Source organism: Anolis carolinensis, chromosome 3 (assembly GCF_035594765.1).
Source record: "Anolis carolinensis isolate JA03-04 chromosome 3, rAnoCar3.1.pri, whole genome shotgun sequence".
NCBI classification, from domain to species: domain Eukaryota; kingdom Metazoa; phylum Chordata; class Lepidosauria; order Squamata; family Dactyloidae; genus Anolis; species Anolis carolinensis.
Genome location: NC_085843.1, coordinates 211,782,931 through 211,801,674, shown reverse-complemented (window position 1 = coordinate 211,801,674; position 18,744 = coordinate 211,782,931). Strand labels below are relative to the sequence as shown.

The window sequence follows — 18,744 nt, the reverse complement described above, 5'->3', positions numbered from 1 at the left end:
GCTCAAGAGGAGAGGAGAAATTGCAAAGCTCCTTAAAATGAAGCCTGAAATCCACAAATCTTCCCTTTCTTCATCTCACTCTTTTAAACCCTCCCCCTTCCCCCCCGCAAAGATCTTTGTTTTTTCATCCCATTCCTCCAATCATGATTGGCATATGGCTCATGGTCCTGGAATCATTCTAGACTAAATAGAGTCCATGTGCCTACTCTAATGTCAATCCAAGTCACAATAACTCAATGTTAGCCCCATGAAAAGGCTCTAGGGTAAACTGGGTGGTTGTTGACAAAAAGTCTGTATGAGATTTGTTATGGATGTTTATGCACATTCTAATGAGTAACCCATATCTTATGGGGCTTCCACAGGGGATATAAGGTACATGCTGATCTTACTGCTGTAGTGGAATAATACTGCTTTGACTTTTACCAATATTTTAGTTGAAATTGTTTATACAGTTACACAGGGCAAGACTTATGATATAGAGAATATCTGGTGGTTAAAAACGCAACTAATAGTTAGAATGCATTGCTTTTGTATTTCACTAGCAGCAAAGAATTGATTTTCTGTCTTGAGATATCAAAAATTCATGGTTGATTTTCAGTATGATGCATCTTGAAACAGAGAGATGAATAGGTGGGATCGCACCATTTCCTTTGGCAATCCCACCATTCCAACTGCAACTACTATAGTCTCCAAGGGGAGAAGATCAGACAACCTATGCTGGACTTATTTCTCTCTCCCACTATCATTCCCTTTACCTTATTCGCTGTGTTTAATTAAACTGTAAGCCTGAACTATAAAATTAACGATTTGTAAGGTACTCTGTAAGATATTTTGGCTAAAATGTGAGATATAAATGCAATAAATAAACTCTTGCTTCATGCAAACCTTGGCCTTCTAGCAACCACAGTATTTAAATGGGATTGCAGATATGAATAAATAAGGTCAGAGCCAAATGCTCCACAATGAAAATGTGTGGTCCTTGTACCACTTTGCATGCTCACTATACATTCAAACGTTAAGGGAGAAAACTGTCTGTGTCAAAATAATATTGTCACTGTTGTGTGCCTTCAAGGAACTTCTGATTACAAAAATCCCAAGGCAAACCTGTCATGGGGTTTTCTTGGCAGAATTACGTTCAGGGTCTCTCTGTCTTTGTTGTTCACTGAGGATGAGAGTGTGGGTTTCCAATGCTAAGTAGCAAACTGAACCCTAGTCTACCAGTGTCTTTCATCCAACACTCAAGCCACTGCACTACACCGGCTGATGTCTCTAACATGTATACACCCATACTTTTATACACACACACATATTTTCACCATTAATTTCTTTAAAGTTTAAAATACTGTTTTCCAAGAGGAGTTGGAGATAGCAGACGTAGAGCATTCCTAGATGAAACAGCTTAGCTGCGGACAATACCAAATACAGTATTTTGTGAAACCTTTTCTCACCTGACACAGAATTGAAAGGCACAATGAGTAGTATTTGCTATTATGTCTCTACCCCATGTGCAGAGGATTAGCAGCATTTAAAATTTAATCATGAAAATAGCACTAGATAATCAAGCAGCTGCTCTATTGGAAATGCTCTCCATCATGATTAACAAGTCAACGCCAGCTATACATTGTCCACACAGAGAAGCCACTGAAATCCACAAGCATGTAGACAACTTCAACAGAAAGGAGGAAACCATGAAAATGAACAAAATCTGGCTACCAGTATTTAAAAAACTCAAAAATCAAAACAGTAAATAAGAAGCAACACTCTGAAAACAGAGGAGTTCCAGATATGAATCAATTCAGGGGCAGCTAACGACTCTGAACAAAGGATGCCCCCAGGAAGGAAGAAGCCAGGAGATAAAGCTATTCAATGCTAATTTAGGTGATCAACTGCAACATTCACACTGGTCTCCAACTGACAAGAGTTCTTCTCTCACCCTGGACTTTCCACAGATATATAAACCTTCCTTGCTAAGTTTCTCCATACCTCACAACCTCTGAGGATGCCTGCCATAGATGTGGGCGAAATGTCAGGAGAGAATACTTCTGGAATATGGCCTTACAGCCTGGAAAACATACAACAACCCTGTGATCCCGGCCATGAAAGCCTTCGACAACACTTTGACAGTCTATTAACACACAACGCTTTTCACTTATTTTGCCCCTTCAATAGTCAATTCACTGTATGCCAAATTAACACACTCAAGCTTCATTGGTTTGTTGTAGTTCTACATACCTCCAGGTTCTTCTTTTTTGTGAGTCATGCTGATTGCAAATAAATGCAAACACTATTAGTATGTCATTGTTTCCTGTAGGATAAATCCAATTGTTAGCCACAATCAATAGAGCTACTGAATCAATAAGAAAAGTATAAATCAGTACTCATATATATTCCTTTAATTCAGTGGATCTATTCTGGTTGAAAAAAACAAATGAATCAAGGCCTATTAGTTATTAGAAATCATTATCAGTATACACAGTAAATTATTTCATGTTAGTATGATATAGTCAACCCTAGTACAAAATATTAGTTAATATTTTGATTATTGGATCCTACCTTTTGCATAGTTAAAGCAATGGTATTTCCAGTAATAACCTATGGATGTGAGAGCTGGACCATAAGGAAGGCTGAGCAATGGAAGATAGATGCTTTTGAACTGTGGTGTTGGAGGAAAATTCTGAGAGTGCCTTGGACCATAAGAAGAACAGATTAGTCGATACTCCAGGAAATAATGCCCAACTGCTCACCAGAGAGATGGATATTAGAGACAAAGATGAAGTACTTTGGTCACATCATGAGAAGACAGGAAAGCTTGGAGAAGATAATGATGCTGGGGAAAATGGAAGGAAAAAGGAAGCGGGGGGGGGGGGGGGGCAACCAAGGGCAAGATGGGTGGAAGTGACTGGCTTGAATTTCAAGGAGGTGGGAGTGGCGATGACCAACAGGAAGCTCTATGAGGTCATGAAGAGTTGGAAGCGATTGAACGAATAAAGAACAACACTTTCTAGCAATGTGAAGCTAGTGCTGAAGTGTATCAGTGAAGACCAACATTCTGTTGAAGTCTAAATAGAGCCAACATTATTGCTAATATTAAGCCAAAGAAGGATTAGAGGCATATAGAAAAATACATTATTTCTGAACTAGTTGCAGCAAAATTTAATCTCCTCGGCACATTCTGTACAATTCATTGGTTGTGGAAGGAAATTAATTCTTATTGGAGTAGATCTAAGGAGTCTCTATTCTCATCCTCCTTCATCAAAACCAAAACCCAAAATAAGAATAGAATAGAATAAAGTCTCTAAAGATCTAATCACTGTAGTGTGAAATGAATATAATGGACTCAGCATATTTTATATATCCTCTTTTCAAGTACTTGGCAAAGAAAGGCAGATTCTATAAATAAGAGAAAACAGAAAATCTCAATCCTTTCTGTTTAACTTGAAAAGCAATTTTAGCTCTTGAGAGTTTCTCTATAGGTACTGTATATAAGTTACATTTTCAGATACTACTGTATTAATAAAAAATAAAGCAAGCAAATCTGAGATTTTAATAAATGTTTTCATCAGACATATTGCATATCTATCATTTTATCTTGCTTCTGAATTGAGGTGAATTTCTCAAGTTTAATAAACTGAGCATGAACTAAAGCTGCAATGGTCAAATTCTCCAGAATAAAGATGGTTGTAATAGGAGGGCAGCTCACACTGATGGTTTTCTGAAACAAAACTATAACAAATCATAGTTTGAAAGATTAGAAATAAATAGTGGCATGTTTAAGGCTTATGACTTCCTCCTGTCTTTTTCCTTCAAATTTGAGAGAAATTGGGGATGATATTTTTCATCTTGTTTGTAACAAATCATAGTTCACTATGTTATTTTTAAAGATATGCACAAACTATAGTTGCTCTCAATTTGGGATCATAAACTACATTTCAAACCATCCAAATCCTCTTATTTTTCTGCCATCTTATCTTGGCACTCAATGCCACTGTTAAAATATTGAAATGAAATGATATTAACTTGTTTTACATCTTACTCAGGTCATCCAACAGACTCAATCCATGTTTAAAGAGCTTTCATAAATCAAAACAGTTGGAAATGATCTGAGAGTTTAAAACATCAAATGTATAAGCAAGTGAAACACTACATTTTCAAGACACCCAATGAAAAAAACTGATGATCCATATTATGGTCTTTTGAAAAAAAATCATTCTTTCATGTAATTTATATCCTACACATCTTTCAAGTGGAACTCAAGATGGCTCAAAATATGAATTATTTTTAAAAAGTTTCTAGCTGCCAGGAAAGCAATGAGAGAGCTACTTTAGTCTTCTGTGGGAGAGAGAGCCACAGCCTGGGTGCAGACACTGAAAAGTCTCCTTTCTGTGTCCCCACCCACTGTACCCACCAGGCTACTCCTTTTCAAAGCTGGTAACACTTTGTGACTCAATACACTTATCAGACATTAACTTCAAGTATCCAACATTGCCATAACATATTTTCATTTATACCACAGAACTTCCTCCTCTCCCAGAAGCTTGGGAATGTAATGAAAATCAAAGGACAACTGTACTGTGATCTGCGTACTAAAAATCCAAAAATCAGTTCAGTTCACTTTAAATTGCATACCAGATAAAAACATGCCAGCATGCTGAAAAAGAATAAAGTAAAGCTTTCTTATCTTCTGTTCTACAGGCTAACAGTAAGAGAATAATCTCATGTGTATCTCAATACAGGTAAAGTAGAGTCTTGCTTATCCACCATAAACAGGCCGGCAGAATGTTGGATAAGTGAAAATGTTGGATAATAAGGAGGCATTAAGGAAAAGCCTATTAAACCTCAAATTATGTTATGATTTTACAAATTAAGCACCAAAACATCATGTTTTGCAACGAATTGACAGAAAAAGCAGTTCAATACACAGTAATGTTATGTAGTAATTACTGTATTTACGAATTTAGCATGAATTTAGCACGAATTCACGGTCCCTCAGACTGTTGGAGGGCCAGACTATAGTTTTTAAAAAAACCTATGAACAAATTCCTATGCATACTTCACATATCTTATTTTGAAGCAAAAAAACAAAACGGGAACAAATACAGCCTCAATGTTAATCATCATCATCCTCATCATCCTCATCATCATCATCATAAAAATAATAAAGGAGGTTGGAAGAGACCCCTTGGGCCATTTAGTTCAACCCCCTTCTGCCTTTGTGCACCAAAAGCACAAACAAAGCACCCTGACTGATGGCCACCCAGCCTCAATGTTGTTAATAATAATAATAATAATAATAATAATAATAATAATAATAATAATAATAACTTGAACTTCAGACTATGGCAGAAACCAGTGCAGGTGGTCCCGGTGGTGATAGGCACATTGGGTGCTGTGCCAAAAGATCTCAGCCGGCATTTGGAAACAATAGACATTGACAAAATCACAATCTGCCAACTGCAAAAGGCCACCCGACTGGGATCTGCACGCATCATCTGAAAATACATCACACAGTCCTAGACACTTGGGAAGTGTTCGACTTGTGATTTTGTGATACGAAATCCAGCATATCGATCTTGTTTGCTGTGTCGTAATAAAATAATAATAATAATAATAATAATAATAATAATAATAATAATAATAATAATAATAATAATACATTGCACAGTCCTAAATGCTTGGGAAGTGTTCGACTTGTGATTTTTTTATTCGAAATCCAGCATATATATCTTGTTTGCTGTGTTATACTTTGTCTTTGTGTCAATAATAATAATAAAGAGGGTTGGAAGAGACCCCTTGTGCTATTTAGTCCATCTCTCTACTGCCTTTGTGCCCCAGAAGCACTAGTAAAGCACCCCTTAAAAGTAATAATTAATTAAATAATAATTAAAATGCCATTATAAACAAGCAAAGCTTTGGAAGGTGCGCACTGGGTGAGGGAGGAGGCGTGTGCCTTTCCATCCTCCCTTGCACCGCATCCGCCTTCTTCGGCAGAGGAGGAGTGAGCTGCCACTGCGGGGGCCGGATAAATGGTTTCAATGGGCCGTATGTGGCCCCCGGGCCATAGTTTGGGGACCCCTGGCCTATAGTTTAGAACCAGAATATTTGAGAGAAAAGCTCCTATCATATGAATTTGCTTTCAATTTACAATTTTCACTGGAATGTCACCATTGAAAAACATTAGGTTCATGTACACAGATGGACAAGATTTTTTTGCTAAAAACATTCTGATTAAAGAACTCTTTCCTGACAAAGAGATGTGATTATTATTTAGACTGTTAGTTTCACTATTCCTTAACATTGCTTGATGTTGTATCTTGCTCTTTAATTCTGATTGCAGCTCTCAGATTTTATTATTAAACAATTATTCAAAGAAGTTAAAAATATTTTTAAAAATTATTCCATCTCAGCTCCTTGTCTGGCAAAGGGTATGAAACATGGAACATGTAAAATAAATACAATCACTTTATAATGCATTTTAAAAGCCTACTGCATTCATGCAGTTCACATTTCAGCCATTAGCCTTGCATAACTGGCAAACAGCTGTTTTCAAAGCAATGTGCCATCATTCTCAATTACAAATAAAATCATTCATAAAGAAGTGCACTGATATGGCATTTCTCTCTTTTTAAAGGTGCCAGTGTAATTCACTATGGGGGCCATACATTCAATTTGGCAGAGAAGAGACAGCTTTGTGTTGCCAACAATAAATCACACCTTTTCACCTTAATACAACCTTTCAGCTAGGCCTTTCATCAGCACTGTCCTCATAGAGCCTATTAATATCCTTCGATAGAAGTCAATTATTACTGTCTTGCTATATCATTCGGGGTCAAGGGAAAAGTATTCTATCAACATGTCATTATTTGGCTCTCAAAATGGCAGTTTATAGAAATTGGTTAAGAGCAGAGCTGGATAACAATGTGGAGTTTCATTATTCAACATAAAAAGCAAAGTTATGATTCAAACAGAGTAATTTCTCAAGCAAATAGGCAAACGCTGATTCTGTTGGCAATACAGCAGTGATGCTTTCATCTAGTGCACATCCTTCCTAAAACAGTGCCAAGTTGCAGGTCAGCTTTACAGGGCTGTCTGTGGGTAAGGGAGAACACTGGAAATTCATAATTCTTATCTCCTAGGGTTTTAAACATGCAAAGCTTTTGAGGAGCAGCATGGCAGCTACATGGATAGAATAGGTCAGATCTAATAGCACTAATAAACCTTTGTTTAATTGAAGAAATAAATGTTATTGTATCTCAACTGAAGTATAAACCATTCTATAGAAATAAGGTTTAATTTACTTTACTTATTTTCAAAGCACTGCAAAGTACTATCTGAGTAGAATTTCAAAAGGTGAGAGCTTAGTCCATCTAGGGAAAGACTTTAAGGTCACAAACCCATGGTATTCTTCATGGCACCATTTGTGAACTTCTAGAACAGTGGTGTCAAACTTGAGGACCTCCAAGTGTTTTGGGCTTCAGCTCCCACAATTCCTGGCCAATGAACAAGATGGCTAGGACTTCTGTGAGTTGGAAGCCCAAACATCTGGAGGGCCACGTTTGACACCTCTGTTCTAGAATGTCTGGGTGGGGAAATGACATCAGTCAAAAGGGGAAGTTGGCCACCTGAAGCTTTATTGGTACTTTCTCCTTTCTTCAGAATTGCCTCAACTGATCCATGGGTCAAATCAAAATCCATAATTTTGGCCCCAGACCTGTCCTTGACTTATACATGAAGACCACATACATCATTTTATATTTATTTATATGTGTGTGTGCACACACCTATCTAAAATATCAATCCACAAGATATTTAGTAAAAAATCTGACTACATACACCTACTATATATTAATTATTTATGACTTAAACCAAGAACTCAACAAATTGTAATACTTCTTGTGCTGATTGTTTGTAGTCAGATTTTACTCACCACAAATGACACTTAAACTTGCATTATTTTCCCCAATATGCATCTGCCTTGAGAAAATATTTTCAACTTCTTTATCAAGACATTTGGACAATCTCAGTAATTACTAAAATTGCAACAAAGGCACAAAAATAAAGACTTTGAAATGTCTGCTGCATAAAACAATTCATTAGCAGATGGTGACTTTTGTTTAGAACTTTTGAGTCTGAGTTAATCTGAACACAGAGACTGTAATGGGTATAATTAACATGCTATTGATAGAGGTGGTTCATTATCAAAAACAGAAACAGTCCCCAAGGGGAAAATGTTACTTCACCTCCACCCTAGCAGGGGGAAAAACTGATCTTAAAAATAAATGTTTCCAGAGAAAACTAACAAAAAAAACTTGCCTACGGCATGCAAAATACTTAATAAAGCCTTTCATATTTAATGGGTAAGCACATCATAATTTTTTTTTACCACTACTACACAGAGAACAACATCGAAGGGCAACTGGATTATCATTATCATGCCTATTTGAAGGTACAGCAAGTTCTGCACTTATTCTTGTCCCCTAGGGATAAAATGGCAATAAGCATCCCCCTTAAGATGAAAATGGGCTGGTTTTATTTATTCATCTACTCTCCATAATTCATGCACTTTCCATGTTACTTACTTTCCAATATCAAAACTCTTGATACAGTAAAAGCTTGGAAAGAGAGAGGCAGAGCCATTGTTAGAGACCTCTTTAATGGTCAAGAAGTAAAATCACAAAATTTACTGATAAAAGCAAATGTACTTGAAAATATAAATTGGTAGGAAAAATTATGCAGAATTAAGATTGGCTGAAATCTTAGTTTAACCCAATCAAAAAACTGCCTGTCCTGTACGATATCTACTAAGGGGCTGGTATTTAAAATGTATAACCTATGAATCAAAAGTGGCTTTAAATATACTTACGCAGCTAAGATAATATGGGAAAGTGAACTTTGGGTCACTGTCACAGACAACTCGGATAATAGCATATGGGCTAAATTCCCGTTAAGTCTGTCTCTGCAAATGACTGGAAAAGGGTTCACCCCAGTTTAAAGTTCTCCCCATGATCTTATAGCACATTAACTTCCTTCATGTTTACAAGTTTCACTCAGTGCACTTTGCCCAGTTCATCTTATGATTTCATTGCTGTGTTTTAACATGTGTTTTACAATGATTGTGATTTTATTTTATGCCTTTTAATTTTATTTGTGTGTTTTTCTGTATTTAATACCATTGTATGCTTGTTTTATATCTGTAAGCTGCCCCGAGTCCCCCTGAGGAGATGGAGGTGGGGTATAAAAATAATAATAATTATTATATAATAATAATTATATATTATTATTATTAAAATGTATGATAAAGAGATATTCCTGGCATTGAAGCTCATATCAGCTAGCCTTTTTCTATAGAGATTTCTCCAATGTTTGGGAGGCAACGTGGAGGTAGTGGATCGATGGTAATCATGTGCCGTTATTGCCCTGAGAAGCAGAATACTTGAAAGGAAACGTATCTATAACACTGGTTATTGTAGGGGGGAAAATAATGCTCAGAAACAAACTTCTTCTATTATGTCAATATGACCCTGACAATATTCAAAATAAATCCCTGACCTCTCAATTATTGATGTTTGCATCCACAAAATAGCCCAGAACTGGAAGTATGCAAAAGATTTTGGAAATGTATTTAAGTTGAAAAGGATTTTGCATTCGTCCTTGATTTAAAAAAAACTTTACAGCAAGAATGGGATTTATTAGAGACAAAAATAAAATAAGACAACTTCATAGGGAACTGGTTTTGCTTAAAACAACCCCCGTGTTTTTCTTGACAACTTGTTCTCACAGTCCTGGATGCTCTGGATGGATATCCTTTCTAAATGATCACTCTTGGATCTCTGCTGTTACTGAAATTAAGGAAACCTCATAATCTCTCAGACTATACTTATAAAACCTTTTCCTAACTGGTCCAGATATTTAGTCTATGTTTTGTTTGATATCTTAATATATACTGTTTTTTATTTTGTTACCTAATATAAATTTAAAACAGAAGTATAGTAAAAAGGAGAGTAGGAACAAAGCAATCTTATCAAAGTTTGAAAACAATTTGTTAATTAACTAATTTGTGGTCTGGTTTTTTATTAATTTGCATGATCTACAATGAACCTGTTCATAATGATAATGTTGGTAATACAGTGCTATACACTTGGCTAATGAAATGAAAAGTTTCCTACTGTCAGGGTTTTGCTTCCTACTCCCTACCCTTCTCATTCTGACTCGTATCCAACTGTTGCCTTTACTCCTTTCCCCATCCTCTTTAATCATTAGATACCTGAACATTTAAACTGAAGATGTTATAAACAGAATTTGGGATCCCTGACTTCTGCCTGCAAATGTGCCCTTGAGAAGTGTGGTGTGCACACCGTACTTCTTGAGAAATGTAGTCATTCCTATGTACGCAAAATAGTCCTGCATATGTTCAGACAAAAAAATTCACATTAAGAACTCACTATCCATATTTCACTGATTTGAGTTCTGTAAATTATCTTGCAATAAATTATTTTCCCAATTTCCAACATGTAACATCATCTAATCGGTTTTTAAACCTGATGTTCCAAATTCCGCACTCGCAAAAACTGGAGGAGTGTGTGGCTTTCTTTGCTCCCTCTTCACAGCCTTGCACAACTGAAACAGTAACTGCAATGACAATTTTGTTCTTGTAAGTATTATTATCTTTATTTCTATCCTGCCTTTATCCTCACAGGGACTCAAGGCAGCTAACAAATATACACACCTAGTAAAATAAAACATACAAAAACATTTTAAAAATTAAATATTTGTGGGTGGATACAAAAGTTAAAATACAGTTAAGATACAAGAAAGACCATTAAATTATATCTAAAACTCACCATCTCCCCCAAAAATCCTACCCGTAACCACTCCAGCAGTGTAATCAAAGCCTGGTGGTTTCAGCAGGTGTTTGAATGAATTCCATTCTGGCTATTTCACTGACTTGGCATGAAATATACTGTACATTCTCATCTTTTCCTGATCATGGACTATGTTACCTACGACATTATTGACCCCAATTGGAAGCTGCTGTGATTTTACTGATTGTTATTTTAATGTAAATTTAATTTTTTGTGTAATAATGTGTTTTTATATTGTTGTGTATTGTATGTCTATATCTTGTTGTAAACTGCCCTGAGTCCTTTCTGGGAGATAGGGTGGTATATAAATATAAATAAAGTTTTAAATATAAATAAAAGTACTCCGCATCCTCCCTCAAATGCCTTATTGCAAAGATATGTCTTCACCTCCCTGCAAAAGGCAAACAGAAATAGGGCCATCCTGATCCTTTGAGGGGAAGTTCCATTGCCTGGGAGCAGCCACTGAAAAGGACCTTTCCCTTGTTCCTATCAAATTTCTTAAGCAGGCGATGGGACAGAGAGAAGGCCCTCCTCAGTTGATCATAAATTTCTAACAGGTTCGTAAAGATTCCATTCCCTGGTAGAGTGATAAAGTACTTAGCATGGAGATTTCATACAGCACATTCAAAACTTCCATGAGACAAATTAGGACCAGGGATCATAGTCCTTCTATTCAGTGAAGTGCAATAAACTACTCTATATATGCAGTAGTAATTTTAGTCAAAAAAACCTAACCCAAACACCTTGTTAAACACACTTGACAAATGAGACAGAGCTAGAATTAAAGGTGTGGAAAATACAAAGAACAAATGAAAGTGGCACTTGTGAAAAACAGCCCAAAGATTAAACCTCCCATGCATCTAAAATAATTTATTCCCAGAATGTAAAAAATGTCTAAAATAATTTCACACACACAAACATAAACATGCATGTGCCTTCATAACCAACATCTTTTCTTAGTTTGGGCAGGGGCAATATCACCTACTCTGCTGAATTTTCTCACCCAGACACCACCTTTTACATGAAAACCAGATAACATTTTATGGAAGGGAGGTAAACATGTTATTATGGAATAGAAAATATGACAATAAAATGTTAATATATCATAACTGGCAAAGCTCATACAAATTTGAAGCTTTGCAGAGTATGCTCAAACCTTCAGTTTCATTATCACATGGACATAACAAGCATAAACAAACTGTATAGCTTTATTTCATGAATGGATAATTTTGGTGGGTCTATGGAAGATTTTTCTGTCTCCAAAGTTTCCTGAGAGCCACAAAAATAATGAAACTCTATTGATAACAATGTGGTTTAGTTACCTTCCCTGCTTTCATTGAAAACCTGATTTATCCTCTTTAAAAGGTTCATATACCACTGATTACATTTACTGGTACCTATGCATCTCTTCTCCTCTCATCTAAGTATTTTTTTAAAAAATTGAGTATTAAGTAGAGTTCAAAATTATACTAAAGAATGATAGTGTTTGCAATCAATACAAAGTCATCTGTGGTAGTAATATCAGTGTCCTTGGCTACCATACACTGCTGGTATTATTTTTCAGACTTAGCTACTCAGCTATTAATTAATGAACTATTAAAACTAGAAAATTGCATTGACCAGAGGCCAACATTTAAACGTATCTACAATTAAAATGATAAGAACAACACATGGACAATGAGCAATTATTAATTGTCCATTATTCAGGCTACTTCAGAATACCTGAAGGCTATTATGTTTCATTGTCATCTCCATTTGAGACAACTGGAACTTACGTTGCAGGGTTACGGTCTCCTTTCAGTCACTGTTTGGATGCAGGGCCAATATTTTGGAGCAATTTAAAGTATAGTGTTCTTTTCAGCTGAAATATTTATTGAGGAGTGTTGGGCTTTGGGGGGAAAACAGTGGCAGTCCCAATGGTTTCACTGAACCTCCCCAAAAGGCCACAGGAGACCCTCCTCTGCTTACAAGTTTCTGGTATCTATTAGTTCTATAGTTTCAGTTTAGGTTCAGCATTGCTAACCATGTTCTCCCTATGAAAGATAAAATAAAATGTTAATTTTCTAAAGTAAGAAAAATTAACATCTTGCTGCTAATTTTCTATATTAAGAGCTCTGGTCATTAAGGTATCTGATTTTATAGGATTGTAAGTGCTTTCAAGTAGGGATGAGTGATTTACTAAAAGAGAAATTGTAATGTTATGTAAGTTAAGTAGTATCTGACCCATATTCAGGCTCTATTCCAAGTGTAATTACCCTATGTACTTATGTGTAAGTCTAGAAAATTGAGTAAAGAAATCAATCCAAAAAACCTAGGTCAATGTGAGCACTGTAACTTAACTCTTATCAAAACAGGAACCATCTCATTGCTTAAGTAGAGAAGCAAAAGGCAAGAGCTTAATCTGTTCTGGGAGAACCTAAAAGAAACACCATGATCTCTCTATTCTCTCTGCCAAGATGGTACTTCTGGCCTTTTGAATATCGAGGCAGAGTCCCCTGAGGTGGACTGGTGCTTTCTTCTTTCTGCGGAATGAGTTTCAAATACCCATGAGTATTGCCAAAATCCATAATTTTGGCCCCAAAAATATGCTCTCTACTTGTACATAGGTATATACCATATACAGACCCATATAATAATGTATTTTATTGCATTCTCCCACTGAGATAGAATGTGTGACTTTCCAAAGAACAGACCAAGAGATTGGATGCTCTAAAACCAATATTCCCTCAATTTTCTAAGGCATATCTGTGGTCAAGACCATGGAAATTGTAACTTTAAAAAGCAAGTTTCAACCCCCCCTTCCAGATTCCAATAAAATATTCCAATGATTTGAAAGGGCTAGAAACATTAACAACTTTTTTGAAGCTCTCAGAATTTAACACCCTCTCCAGCTGAAACTCCTATCATGATAGTGTAAGTAAACTGATATAATAAAATTGTGGACTTTTTTTGATACCAAGAAATATCAAGTCCAGCCCAGAAATCTTACCACATTATATACGTTTTGGAAAACATCATGAAGGAACATTATCATGTTGACACCCTGACAACTAGGTGATTTGAAATACTAACAGTGAGAAGAAATAACTTGTTGGTGAGACTATGGTATTAACTAGAAGGGGCTATAAAACTGTAAAGCTCTTATCTGCAAATTCCCCTTTAAAGAAACAGAGTACAAATGAAAATTACTCAGTTCTTCCCTGGAGGGAGTAGTGGAAGGGACACAGAAAACAAGGAGCAAGGTAATACTACTTCTAGTTTGGACTGGTCTTTGGACCCTAAAGGTAATCTTAAGGACTACAAAGACATGTCTGGTCATACTAATTTGGCCACTGAACTGTCTCTTTTGGAGAACTTGACATCTCAAGTGTCAGTGCAATCTTTGGATAAAATGAACATGTCAGGGGAACCAGAGGCAAAGCAATCTTCACAGCTGTCTGCAGAAAAGGAAACGTAACAAAGGAAGTACAGTAGAGTCTCACTTATCCAAGCTAAACGGGCCGGCAGAAGCTTGGATAAGCGAATATCTTGGATAATAATGCGGGATTAAGGAAAAGCCTATTAAACATCAAATTAGGTTATGATTTTACAAATTAAGCACCAAAACATCATGTTATACAACAAATTTGACAGAAAAAGTAGTTCAATATGCAGTAATGTTATGTTGTAATTACTGTATTTACGAATTTAGCACCAAAATATCACGATATATTGAAAACACTGACTACAAAAATGGCTTGGATAATCCAGAAGTTTGGATAAGTGAGGCTCTACTGTAGTTTTAAAAAGGACTTTGTTACCAGATGGAGATGATTGTTTTAAATTATTTTTACAGCAGTATCCCCACCTCAACTTACAACAAGGAGACAACTGAATGAGGGCTTTTCGCACCTGGAAGTCAAGTTTACAGCCATCTCTAATGACTTGCTGATAATTAAGAAATATTTACAGGAAAGCTTCTGAGTACACTTGCAAAAATAATAAACGGAGGTTTTGGAAAACAGGTGCAACTGTGATTCTATTAAGGTATTCCCGGCTGTCAATATTTTAAATACAACCAAGCAGGTCTTTATAAGGATAAGTGGAAACTGGTTCTTATTCCAAACAAGCTGGTGTTTATCAAAGTTTCTAAATCAAGAAATCTTTCAAGTTTAGAAGATGGAAAAACTCATGTACAAGGACTTATGAATTATGTTCTATCGGGGGCGGGGGTGTTTTTTATCTACCAGTCAGGTTTTACCGTATACTTTTAAACATCCATTTATATGAGGCATTTGAACTGACACATAACCCTGCATAGTGCTCCCAAAGGTTATATCCATTTTAACCACATCACTGTTACAAGGTTTTGAAAGACAAGTGATGAGAGGCTGGTGCTGGTTGAGTAAAGGCCAAAATTAACAAATAAACACACAACTTAAGTTCGGTAGGGAATGGTAACAACTTTATTGTTGATAACAGTATAGGTTGGACTGGCAATAAGCAGGATGTTCCACTGATTCAGTGCTAATGAAATGAAAGAGAAACATTACAAGCTTTGGAAACATCCCATTCATTTCAATGGGAAAATATAAAGAGAATTCAAAATGGTTGTCAGAAAGGAATGGAACAATGTAGTAAGAAGGGAAGAGGTTAAAAGGAACAATTATTCCAGATAACCTTTATAAGTTACCGTATATACTCGAAAATAAGCCGAGTTTTTCAGCCTTTATTTACGAGCTGAAAAAGCCTCCCCCGGCTTATAATTGAGTCAAGGTCAAGGTTGGCAATGGAGTCTGCAGGCTATTGCTTGCAATATGTCATCTATTTCTCTTTTCTCCTCCCTTATCAGTGTTTCTTTTGCAAAGCCTCCCTGCTCTTAATCAAGGGAATGTTTTGAAAAGAGAGACACCCTTGCAAGTCAGGAAGAAGAAAAATATATATTCATTAATCTTATGAAAGCATCTCCCCCTGAAATATTTGTTAAACCCTCCTACAGATATATAGGCATTAACCCTTTGCAAGCTTTTGCAATCTCTAAGTACCCTTATATGTGTATCTATCTATATACATTAATTTTATATATGAATTTTCCCCTCATATGTTTGCAGATCTTTGCAAATCTTTCATACATATAGATCCATGTACCTGTGCATCTGTAGCCATACATATACATTATTTTTATATATGAATTTACTCTCATATGTTTGCAAGTCTCTACAAATATCTATATAAAGAGAGATGTCTGGATAGATATGAATATATTATTACCTACCTATATATTGGGCTTGCAAATATTACAGGGGGGAAATGAACACACACACACACACACACACACACACATATATATATATATATGGCTTAAAATATTGTAGGGGAAATGCACACACACATAATAATAATAATAATAATAATAATAATAATAATAATAATAATAATAATTATTATTATTATTATTATTTTATTTTTATACCCCTCCCCATCTCCCCGAAGGGACTCGGGGCGGCTTACATGGGGCCAAGCCCAGTCATCAACAATATAAAAACAAAGCAATAAAACAGATCAAATAACAATAAAAACAAGTCATAAAAAATCACATACAAAAACATAATGATAAAATCTTGGATAAGATCCAGAGGAAACTGGGCCAAAAGTGCTAGTTATGTCAATATCATCAGGGAGGGGTGGTTACCCAAATTGTCATAGCCATACCGTTTAGGGCTTTGACCTGCACCTTGAATTGGGCTCGGAAAATAAACAGCAGCCAATGGAGCTCCTTAAACAGGGGAGTAGAATGCGCCCTGTAATTTCCTCCAGTTAAAAACCTGGCTGCCTAGCGTTGTACTAGTTGCAGTTTCTGGTCCATCTTCAAAGGCAGCCCCACGTAGAGCGCATTGCAATAATCCAGTCTAGAGGTAACTAAGGCATGGACCACCATGGTCAGATCTGACTTCTCGAGGTACGGTCACAGCTGGCGCACAAGTTTTAATTGTGCAAAGGGCCTCCCAGCCACAGCCGACACCTGGGCCTCAAGTGTCAGCGCTGAGTCCAGGAGGACCCCCAAGCTGCAGACCTGCGCCTTCAGGGGGGTGCGACCCTGTCGAGCACAGGTTGCCACCCTATGCCTCGATCAGATGTACGACTGACCTGGAGGACCTCTGTCTTGTCAGGATTAAGTCTCCGCTTGTTCGCCCTCATCCAGACCAACACAGCAGCCAGACACTGGTTCAGTATCCGAGGGGCTTCTTTGGATTTAGGTGGAAAAGAGTAGTAGAGTTGGGTGTCACCCGCATAGAGATGGCACCAAACTCCAAAACTCCAGATGACCTCACCCAATGGTTTCATGTAGATATTAAAGAGCATGGGAGACAAAATAGAACCTTGCAGGACCCCACAGGTCAATGACCAGGGGTCCGAGCAGGAGTCCCCCAGCTTCACCAACTGAGAGCGACCCTCCAGGAAGGACTGAAGCCACTGCAGAACAGTACCCCCAAGGCCCATCCCAGAGAGCCGTCCCAGAAGGATACCATGGTTGATGGTATTGAAAGCCGCTGAGATGTCCAAGAGAAACAGCAGGATCACACTCCCCCTGTCCAGTTCTCTGCCGAGGTCATCCACCAAGGTGACCAAAGCCATCTCGGTACTGTAACCAGGTCTGAAGCCAGACTGCGAATGGTCCAGAAAATCAGCATCTTCCAAGAATCCCTGGAGCTGAGAAGCAACCACCCGCTCCAAGACCTTGCCCAAAAAAGGAAGGTTAGAGATTGGTCTGTAATTACTTAGGTTGGTCGAATCCAAAGAGGTCTTCTTCAAGACTGGCCTCACTATAGCTTGTTTTAGGCTAATTTACCCTGCTCCAGAGAGGCGTTAATTATCCTCACAAACCAATCTACTAACCCACCACTGGCCTGTTTTAAAAGCCAGGATGGGCAGGGGTCAAGGGCGCAGGTGGTCGCCCTCACTGCTCCAAGGATCTTGTCCACGTCATCAGGCTGCACAAGCTGAAACGAATCCCACAAGTTCGCACAGACAATGCCTCAGTTACCTCCCCTGGCATTGTACCAAAGCCGGCATCCAAGTCGGAACGAATCTGAGCGACTTTGTCTGCAAAATGGTGAGCGAACTCGCTACACAGAGTTGCCGAGTTGTCAGGTGCCCCCCCCCAGCCTGAGGATCAACAACCCGAAACAGCTCTGAAGATCTCTTTGTTGCAGACGCGATGCGGGAAGTCAAGAAAACCTTCCTGGCTGCCCGCAACGCCACGGAGTAGGCCCTATTAGCGTCTCTAGACCGTGTTTGGTCAGACACATCACGAGTTGTCCGCCAGCGGCACTCTAATCTCCTTCTCGCGTGTTTCATCTCCGCCAGCTCCCCAGTAAACCAGGGGGCTGGGGCAACTCCACGCAGCGAGTGGGGAAGTTCGGGGGCGATCATGTCTATTGCCCTGGACATCTCGCTATTGTAGCGATCGACCAAGGCATCAACAGGATCGTCAGCCTCCATGACAGACAGATCCCCAAGAGACCTCAGGAATCCATCAGGATCCATAAGCCTCCTGGGATGGACCATCTTAATGGGGCCCCCACCCCTGCGGAGGTTTGAGGACACGGTGAGTCTTAAACTGATCAGATAATGGTCGGACCGTGACAATGGAAGAATAATTTGCTCTTCCACTCCGACCAAGCCGTCACCCGCAACAAAAACCAGGTCGAGTGTATGTCCAGCTTGCTGAGTGGGACCCAATATTACTTGGGACAGTCCCATGATCATCATGGCAGCCATGAATTCTTGCGCTGCACCTGTCAAGGTGGCCTCAGCATGAATGTTGAAGTCACCCAGCACCATCAGGTGCTGGGACCCCAACACTACGCTAGAGACCACCTCTGCTAGCTCAGACAGGGAGACT

At 37.9% G+C, this 18,744-nt stretch overlaps 1 protein-coding gene and 1 pseudogene across 3 annotated transcripts in view; both read right to left on the bottom strand.

The window, feature by feature from the left end:
• prkg1 (protein kinase cGMP-dependent 1) overlaps window positions 1–18,744 on the bottom strand; it is a 904,903-nt gene that overhangs the window by 605,695 nt on the left and 280,464 nt on the right. The gene's annotated exons all lie outside the window — the stretch shown is intronic.
• LOC107983209 (speedy protein 1-B-like) overlaps window positions 1–18,744 on the bottom strand; it is a 104,562-nt pseudogene that overhangs the window by 11,543 nt on the left and 74,275 nt on the right.